This window comes from Callithrix jacchus, chromosome 20, assembly GCF_049354715.1.
Source record: "Callithrix jacchus isolate 240 chromosome 20, calJac240_pri, whole genome shotgun sequence".
NCBI classification, from domain to species: Eukaryota; Metazoa; Chordata; class Mammalia; order Primates; family Cebidae; genus Callithrix; species Callithrix jacchus.
This window is the reverse complement of record NC_133521.1, coordinates 4,212,005-4,220,901: the sequence shown is the minus strand read 5'-3', so window position 1 is coordinate 4,220,901 and position 8,897 is coordinate 4,212,005. Positions and strand designations below refer to the sequence as shown.

Sequence of the window (8,897 nt, the reverse complement as noted above, 5' to 3'; positions counted from 1 at the left end):
GCCATTGCACTCCAGCCTGGGTAACAAGAGCGAAACTCCGTCTCAAAAAAAAAGAAAAACTGTGAAACACTGATGAAAGAAATGGTAGAGGACAAAAACAAATGGAAATATACGGTTATAAATCATTGTATTATAAAGACACATGAAATGAATGTCGATGTTCATAGCAGCACTGTTTACAATAGCAAAGACCTGGAGCCAACCCAAATGCCCATCGACGATAGACTGGACGAGGAAAATGTGGCACACACACACCATGGAATACTGTGTAGCCACAAAAAATGAGTTTGTGCCCTTTGTAGGGACATGGCTATATCTGGAAACCGTAATTCTCAGCAAACTGACACAAAAACAGAAAATCAAACACTGCAGGTTCTCACTCATAGGCGGGTGTTGAACAATGAGAACACATGGACAAAGGGAGAACATCACACACGGGTCCATTGTGGGGGGCCAAGATAGGGACAGCAGGAGGGTGGAGAGGTAGGGGAGGGACAACATGGGGTGCAATACCACATGTAGGTGACAGGGGAATGGAGGCAGTAAACCACATTGCCATGTGTGTACCTATGCAACAATCCTGCATGATCTGCACATGTACCCTAGAACCTAAAGTACAATTTAAAAAAAAGAAAGAAAGAAAATGGCCATACTGGTCAAAGTAATTTATAGATTCAATGCTATCAGCATCAAGCTCCCATTGACTTTCTTCACAGAATTGGAGAAAACTACTTTAAATTTCATATGCAACCAAAAAGGTCTGCACAGCCAAGACAATCATCCTAAGCAAAAAGAACAAAGCTTGAGGCATCACACTACCTGACTTCAAACTATACGAACCAAAACAGCACAGTACTGGTACCAAAACAGATACATATACGAATGAAACAGAACAGAGGCCTCAAAAATAATGCCACCCAGCTACAACCGTGTGATCTTTGACAAACTTGACAAAAACAAGCAATGTGGAAAAAGTTCCCTATTTAATAAATGGTGTTGGGAAAACTGGCCAGCCGTATGCGGAGCACTGAAACTGGATCCCTTCCTTACACCTGATACAGAAATGATCTCCAGATGGATTAAAGACTGAAACGTAAGAGCGAAAAACCATAAAAACACCAGAAGAGACGATGGCGCTCCCTCCCAGAGGCGGTTCCGTGAAGTCAGCGAGGCCCTGCCGGCCAGCGGGGAAGGAGGCGAAGGAGCCGTGGATATGGAGCCGGAGCCGGAGCAGGCGGTGGCCAAGCCCCGGGCCCGCGCCGCTGCCTAGCGCGTCCCGGGGGCTCCATGTGGACGCGCCTGCCGCTGCAGCTCGGGGATCCGTAGAGCCCCGCGCTGCGCGGATGGCCCTGCTCCCGCGCCCCGCACTCATCCTCCTGATCCTCCTCACGGGCCGCTGTTGTCAGGTGCCAGGAGCAGGCCCAGACCACCGACTGGAGGGCCACCCTGAAGATCATCCGGAACGGCGTTCACAAGATACACACGTACCTGAACGCCGCCTTGGACCTCCTGGGAGGCGAGGACTGTCTCTGCCAGTATGAATGCAGTGGCGGATCTAAGCCTTTCCACGTTGTGGTTACAGACCCTCCACACCGAATGGAAGTGCCTCTCCACTGTTTGGTGTTCATCTTAACATGGAGATCCCCTCCCTGACAAAAAGCTGCAACCAACACCATAGGTGCTAGGAGACCTGTGGCAAAAGCAAGAATGACTGCGACGAGGAGTTCCAATATTGCCTCTCCAGGATCTGCCGAGATGTACTCAGCATGTTCAGGCCTGTGAAACAGCAGTGGAGCTCTTGTTTGACAGCGTTATACATTTAGGTTGTAATCCATATCTGGACAGCCAGCGAGCTATATACAGGTGTCATCATGAACCATTGAGGTCAATTAGGAAACAAACAAAAATAATAGATTTCTCAAAGAAGCAGAGTGACTTGGAAGAAAAGAGAAGAAGACAGGAGCTCACTCCTCCAAGCTCTTATGCTCCTGTCTATAAAGAAAAAGAGGATTCCCTGACTAGGATTGATGGAGCACTGGAGCAGGGTACTCACAACTTTTTTCCTTGACACAAAATCCTGGGAAACTGAAAGACTCCAGAGAACAGTGTCTGGGTGGTACCGGCAGGACTAAGAATTATAGAACATTAAACAAATTCTCCACATTAACCAAGATGCCTTCATTCTTCCCTTCAGCCTGACTATATTTCAGATAGGCTTCTTTCTGAATATAACTTCCAGACCTCGTTTTTCTTAGCGCATTTGCTTTAGAAAACTGGCAATTGCAAATTATTTTTCTGTCCCTTTGAGATACAAATCTCTCAGCCTCTGGTCAGTTTTACACCCAAAGAATGTCATTTTCCAGGACCCGTGAGTATGTAATCATCAAGATAGGGTCCTACCTCCCCATCTGTGTAGGAGGGTAGGCGCCTGACTTAGATAAGTACCAGTTAGCAGATACCAAAGGCCTAATCACATTGATCAAGCCCCACTCAATGGTCCTCCAATACTTTTCCAGCAGCTCACCCCAGCACTTAAAAACTCTCTTGCTTTGGAGTGCGGATTTCGGTCGCGTGCGGCTCTGGCCCTGTCTCCCCCTCCCTGGCCGTCCCTGAGTTCTCACAGCGCTGGGCTTGCACGGCCCGCCCCCCACGCTGCCCCTCCTCTGCCGGGGATTGGTGCGCCCGGCGGGGCGGCAGGGGATAAAGGCACTGGGACCGGCCACGCTGGGTCTGCGGGTTGTTGTCCGACCGTCGCGCGCGATGGTGTCTCCGTGGCCGGCTCCGAGTTCGCAGCCTCCGCGGGGTGCGCAGGAAGGTTTTTGAAAAGAAAATGCCGTTCTTTAGGATGCTGAGGCGAATGGGGCAGAGCCCAGCATGAGTTTGCTAGACGTCCGTCCTGCCGGTCCGATTCCTGGGCATCTCCCCTCGGCAAATTCCAGCAGATACTAACTTCCACTCTGCCTCTTTATCTGACACAGACCATCCACGAGTCTTAATTACAGGGGGTCTTGGCCAGCTGGGAGTGGGGCTTGCTAATCTTTTGAGGAAACGATTCGGGAAGGACAGTGTGATTTTGTCTGACATAAAGAAACCACCGATCATGTCTTTCACAGTGGTCCATTCATTTATTCTGATATCTTGGATTACAAGAATCTTCGGGAGATCGTGGTAAACAACCGCATCACCTGGCTGTTTCATTACAACGCCTTGCTCAGCGCCATTGGAGAAGCGAATGGTTCCCTGGCGAGAGCAGTGAATGTAACTGGCCTGCATAACTGGGCGTCGCTGCGGAACAGTCTGCGATTGTTTGTACCTAGCACGATCGGAGCTTTTGGACCCACCTCTCCCCGGAACCCAACCACCGATCTCTGTATTCAGAGACCCAGGACCATCTAAGGACTGTCCAAGACCCACGCGGAGCTCATGGGAGAATATTATCATTACCGGTATGGGTTAGATTTCCAGTGCCTGAGATATCCTGGATTCATTTCCGCTGACTCCCAGCCTGGAGGAGGAACAACTGACTATGCAGTCCGGATTTTTCATGATGCCACAAAGCATGGCAAATTCGAATGCAACCTGGAAACCCACATGAGGCTGCCAATGATGTATATTGATGACTGTCTCAGGGCCACCCTGGAGGTCATGGAGGCCCCCGCCCAGTCCCTCTCCACGAGGACTTACAACGTCAGTGCCATGAGTTTCACTCCCGAGGAGCCGGCCCAGGAGGTCCTCAAGCACGGGCCGGAATTCCACATCACATACAACGTGGATGCCATCCGGCAGGCCATAGCGGATAGTTGGCCCATGAACTTGATGACAGCAATGCTCGGAAAAACTGGGAATGGAAACACGATTTTTTTTTTTTTTTGAGATGGAGTTTCGCTCTTGTTACCCAGGCTGGAGTGCAATGGCGCGATCTCGGCTAGCAAAGGGCTTTAAAGTTTAACCCTAATATTCTTCAGGCCCTGCTAATTCTAAGAGGAAAAAATCATTGTTAGACTTATACTCTGAAACAGAGATCAGCAAACTATGCTGCCCAAAGCCACCTACTGTCTGTTTCGATAAAGTTTTATTATAACATTACCATATTAGTTTACATATTGCCTACAACAGAGACAATATGGACTGCAAAGCCAAACATAGTTTCCATCTGGACCTTTACGGAAAAATGTTTCGGATCCCTACTTTATTATCTGTTTCATGAGTGGAGATGGACTATGATTTTTTCTGCATTATTGCTTAAAATATAATTGATTTAGGCATTATCTCAATGTCAATAAATTAATTCCAAACTGATAAGTGGTTAGAAATGAAATAACACATTATACGTGAAAGTCCCCTTTGTTGGGAGATTTAAAGGGCTTTTGCTATGGTGTTTATTTATCTCTTCAGCAAGCCTGAAACTACTGGGTCTATTTAATTCCAATGTGTAAACATCCTGATGGGAAATGTGTGCTTATATATTGAAAAATACTAGTGTATGTTGGGTGCTAGGAGGATCAGAAAAATTTTCAAATCATAATGAGTCTCTTAAATTACCTTTAAACATTTGCTGTAGATGTGAATAAACAGGAAGGAAACAAGAAGAAAATTACATTTCTTTTCTTTTTTTTTTTTTTTTTTTTTTTTTGAGACGGAGTTTCGTTCTTGTTACCCAGGCTGGAGTGCAATGGCGCGATCTCGGCTCGCCGCAACCTCCGCCTCCTGGGTTCAGGCAATTCTCCTGCCTCAGCCTCCTGAGTAGCTGGGATTACAGGCACGCGCCACCATGCCCAGCTAATTTTTTGTATTTTTAGTAGAGACGGGGTTTCACCATATTGACCAGGTTGGTCTCGATTTCTCCACCTCCGGATCCACCCGCCTTGGCCTCCCAAAGTGCTGGGATTACAGACTTTAGCCACCGCACCCGGCCAAAAATTACATTTCTTTAAAAAATACTCCATAATTCATTCCAAAATTATCTTTTACTCTTCCCAAATAGTCTTTTCCTGTATAGTCTGAATTTAGTGAGTTCCCATAATATCTATTGATTTCATCTCTGTTTCTGCATTACAGCATCTATTGTCTCTACAGGAACAATCTGAAAAAAAATAAGAGCAATTTTTTGACTTGCTGTTTGCTCATGTTCATGTATTTATAAGATGCTGCCATGATTACTTGACAAATCTACAATGTGAACCATATCTGCTGGTTTTGAGCTAGCACAGCTGGAAGTTCCTTAGCTTCTTTTATATGGGCATGATTCTTAGTTGCTTATTCTGTGTGTATTTATTCAAATTACAGTGTTATTTATAAATACATAATCATTTCTAAGACAACATCTGCACTACTGTCTGCTTATTAGACAGCTGCAAAGTCAGCTTGCTCTGATTGAAGGCCATATAGTGCCTTGATCAGACTGTAGCTTAAAATAGATTGCAATCATTTGTGTGCTTGTTGATCTCAATCTTAATTTGAGACATTCTTTATTAGTGATTGGTTTTAGAGATGTCTTTTATTTCAAAGCCTTTTAGATGTTCCAAATATAAAAATTTGATGGGATGAGAATTAAAGGAAGATATAAACCTTAATTCTGTACTCCCAAGTCACTTATAAAGTATGTGACCTTGTGACTATGTAATTTGACCTCTTAATTCACCTTTCCTCATCTGTGAAGTCAAAATAATAGTGCTAAGCTCTTTGGGATATCCTGATGATTAAAGAGAAATGTATGTAAACACACTTTACTGCCTGATAGGTAATGTATGCAATAATTACTGCTTTACTTTTTTTTTTTACCTTTCTCTTATTCCTTTCAAAGCATAAACTGTCTTTTCCTTAAGCCTCCAAAAATGATAGAAAATGAGTTATAGGAAGAGTCTGGAGATAGAAAGAGGGAATCCTAAGCTATGCCCAGAACTACTAGAATTAATTATTCAAACTTACAGTGCTTTCTTTAGAGAAACAACACAAATCTTAAAAAAGAGAAACCAACTGGAAGTAGCAGTTGTATCATTTAAATACCTAAATACCTTTCAGGTAAGAGGATGGAGCCAAGAATCAATCATTTGAAAGCCATTCATGTAATGAACATAGTGTTGTGAAGCAGTGTATCATCTATCTGAAGACTCCGGCTGACACTGACACACAATTTAGGGATTATATTGATTTTAGTCTCGTCTTTAGCCACAATATTTCTACCAAATGAACAAGTTCACAAGTACGCTTATAATGAGAAATTGGATGAAAGGAGAGTTTATAATAAATTAAAAGTTACCTCAGTTTAATATCTATGCGGTTTAATGAGACTGATCTTATTTAATCCATTTCCTCTATTCACTAATTCTATGACCACTAGCCAATTACAGTAAAATTGTTTCCACTTGTTTTCCTAAATATTTTATTGGTCATTCCTCTATCCGTTGTGCTCTTCCATCATCCTACTTATTAACTTTTTTCTCTCCAGTCAATGCTGACCTTTATTCATTAGAGGCAACATCTGTGAACTGAAAAGCAAAATAGTTCTGTTCTTACCTTTACCATCAGATAGTCATATAATATAGAAATAAGTTGTTCTTCAGGCCTTAATTCTCTTGCTTGCTAGATCCTTATATAATAATAGAGTTGTATTAGGTGGATTAATTTTTAAAAAATGGACCAAAGGTCAGGACACTTGAAATCTGGCTTTGTGTTGACCTTAGGCAACGATATCAACCCTGATAGGCTTCAGATCCCTCCTTTGTAAACTAGTAGATCTCCTAGTTTCATGGAACTTCAGCTCCAGGAATGATCTTAGGATTCATTTAGTCAACTCTCTTGCTTTGCTCATAGGGAAGCTTAAAAAACTTATGTCCTGCCCCCCATTCCAGCAGCTGATTGAAGAGTAACAGACCATGTCTTCTGGCCCCTGGGCTGAGTTTCTCTTCCCCTAGCACCCGAGACCTTTCCATCTAGATGATATAATTCTTATAAGTATCAGATGAAAAATTGTGGAGGTGTTTTTGGCATCTAAGTATACAAATTTCAATTATTAAAAATAACAATAATAATTCATTTGTCTATTTTAAATCACAGATTATGGACTTTCAGAAACCCAAGTCACAGATTGTAAAAATGAAATATATTTCTTGTCCAGTTCAAAGCATAATAAAGAAAATGGAGGCAGCAAGCTAACAGGCACGTGTTTGGTGACTGACCTAGGGGAATTAATGGGCAGAAACCATGTGATTCGTTTAACCAGGTCAGAAAAGCAAAGGAAATGATTTTAATTTGTTGAAGACTGCTGTGACTCACAGAGTGTTAGGAATGTGATGCTGTACTCATAGGGTTGGGCATATCCCTTATCAAACACACCTCAAAAGAGCATCTCACAGGAAGGTCAGCAAGACCCTCCCGGGCCCAGTTGCCTGGAGCTTTACAGTTGCCTATTCCAGTCCTAAAACTGCATTCAGTCACTCATTCTAAACCCAAAGTAACAATGAAATCCAATGCAAAACCACATATTTCATGACTACCACATTCAATAATTTGCCTTTTATTCTTTTCTTTTCTTTTTTTCCCAGCCCTCTGCATTACTTCTGTTTCTATCCCTACCTGGCCTGGCTGGTTCCAGAACAAGACTCTGTGTCACAAATAAAAAGAATCTCAGGAGCTCAGGCTGTGGGTCTACGTTGGGTGCCAGGCACCCTCCTTGGCCAGCACAGGAGCTGTGGGGTGGACTTGGTGCTCCCAGGGTGCAGATGGCCCCTGACAGTCCCTGGAGCCTGGATGTCACCCTGCATCAGGCCGCGGTCCCCTCAGCGCCAGCCCAGGGGGTCATATCTGCAATGAACACTGCGTCTGGCAGAGAAGGAGCAGGGGGAGCGCCGGACCCACCCTCAGACCTGCACCATCGCCAAGAAAACCCAATTCCAATTCCACAATAAAAGGATGCAGAGGTGCAGAGCTCCAACTGTTCCTGCTGCTGGCTTTCAAGGGGTGGCCCCTCTGTCCCCCAGGGCTCAAGGGGCTTCCCTGCCCAGGAGCCCCAGGACTCCCTGAAGGGAGTTTGCCAAGCGCCAACCAAGTGGTGGGGAGAAAGAAGCCAATTTCATTTCCTTGCTCCAGGACTCCGGAAGGTCTGACCCTGGAAAACATCCCACCCAGGGTACCGGTGACCTCAGGAGCCCCAGGGATCCATCTCCCAGATGCCCTACAGAAGGGCCCTGCAAGACAGGACTTGCTGAGGCTCCTTCCTTCCACCCCTGACTCCTGGGGGGCCCATTATTCCCCTGAGAGCTCCCCTAGATTATTCCCACCCACCCCGCATTGCCCTCCACTTTTGGAGCACCCTCACAGTTTCCCCGCCCATGGGGACTCCACAATTATTCCCCTCCAAAGACCCCTCCCAAAACTGCCTCCTGGCATCAGCGATGCTGTTACACCTTGGTGACTGCCTAGGCCGCCCCCTTCCCTGCCCCAAGCACCTCTGACTTCTCCATCATGACTTCCCTAGGTCCAGGGCTGTACTGAGACTGCACAGCGACCCCGACACACAGGGCTTCCCTCCAGCACTCCCTCAGACATTCCTCCCACCCTATAAGGGAGATGAGACTCCACCGCCCCTAAAACGCACAAGGCACCTCTGTCACACAGGGGCGACCCTATGAATCCCTCTCTGGATATGCTCGGGCCTTCCCCCAGCGGAGACACCACAAGTGGAGGACTCCCCTGAGAGGATCCTCAGAAACCATCCTCAAAGCCACCGTCACAACCAGAAACACCCGAGGAAGAAATGTGGCCAAGAAACCCATCTCCACATACACACTCCTCCCAGCGGCAGCTCTAGGGTCCCCACTCATGGTCGCCTCACCCCATGGTGACCTCAAGATGCTCCCCGCAGGTTAAAGGGAAAAGAAAGGAAGAGTCCAGCAGAA

At 45.6% G+C, this 8,897-nt stretch overlaps 2 pseudogenes; both read left to right on the top strand.

Moving 5' to 3' along the window:
• The first annotated feature begins 1,328 nt into the window (after positions 1–1,328).
• LOC100398954 (group XIIA secretory phospholipase A2 pseudogene) lies at positions 1,329–2,068 on the top strand (annotated as a pseudogene).
• A 664-nt stretch (positions 2,069–2,732) lies between these two features.
• Positions 2,733–4,050, top strand: LOC100398591 (L-threonine 3-dehydrogenase, mitochondrial pseudogene; annotated as a pseudogene).
• The last annotated feature ends 4,847 nt before the right edge of the window (positions 4,051–8,897 follow it).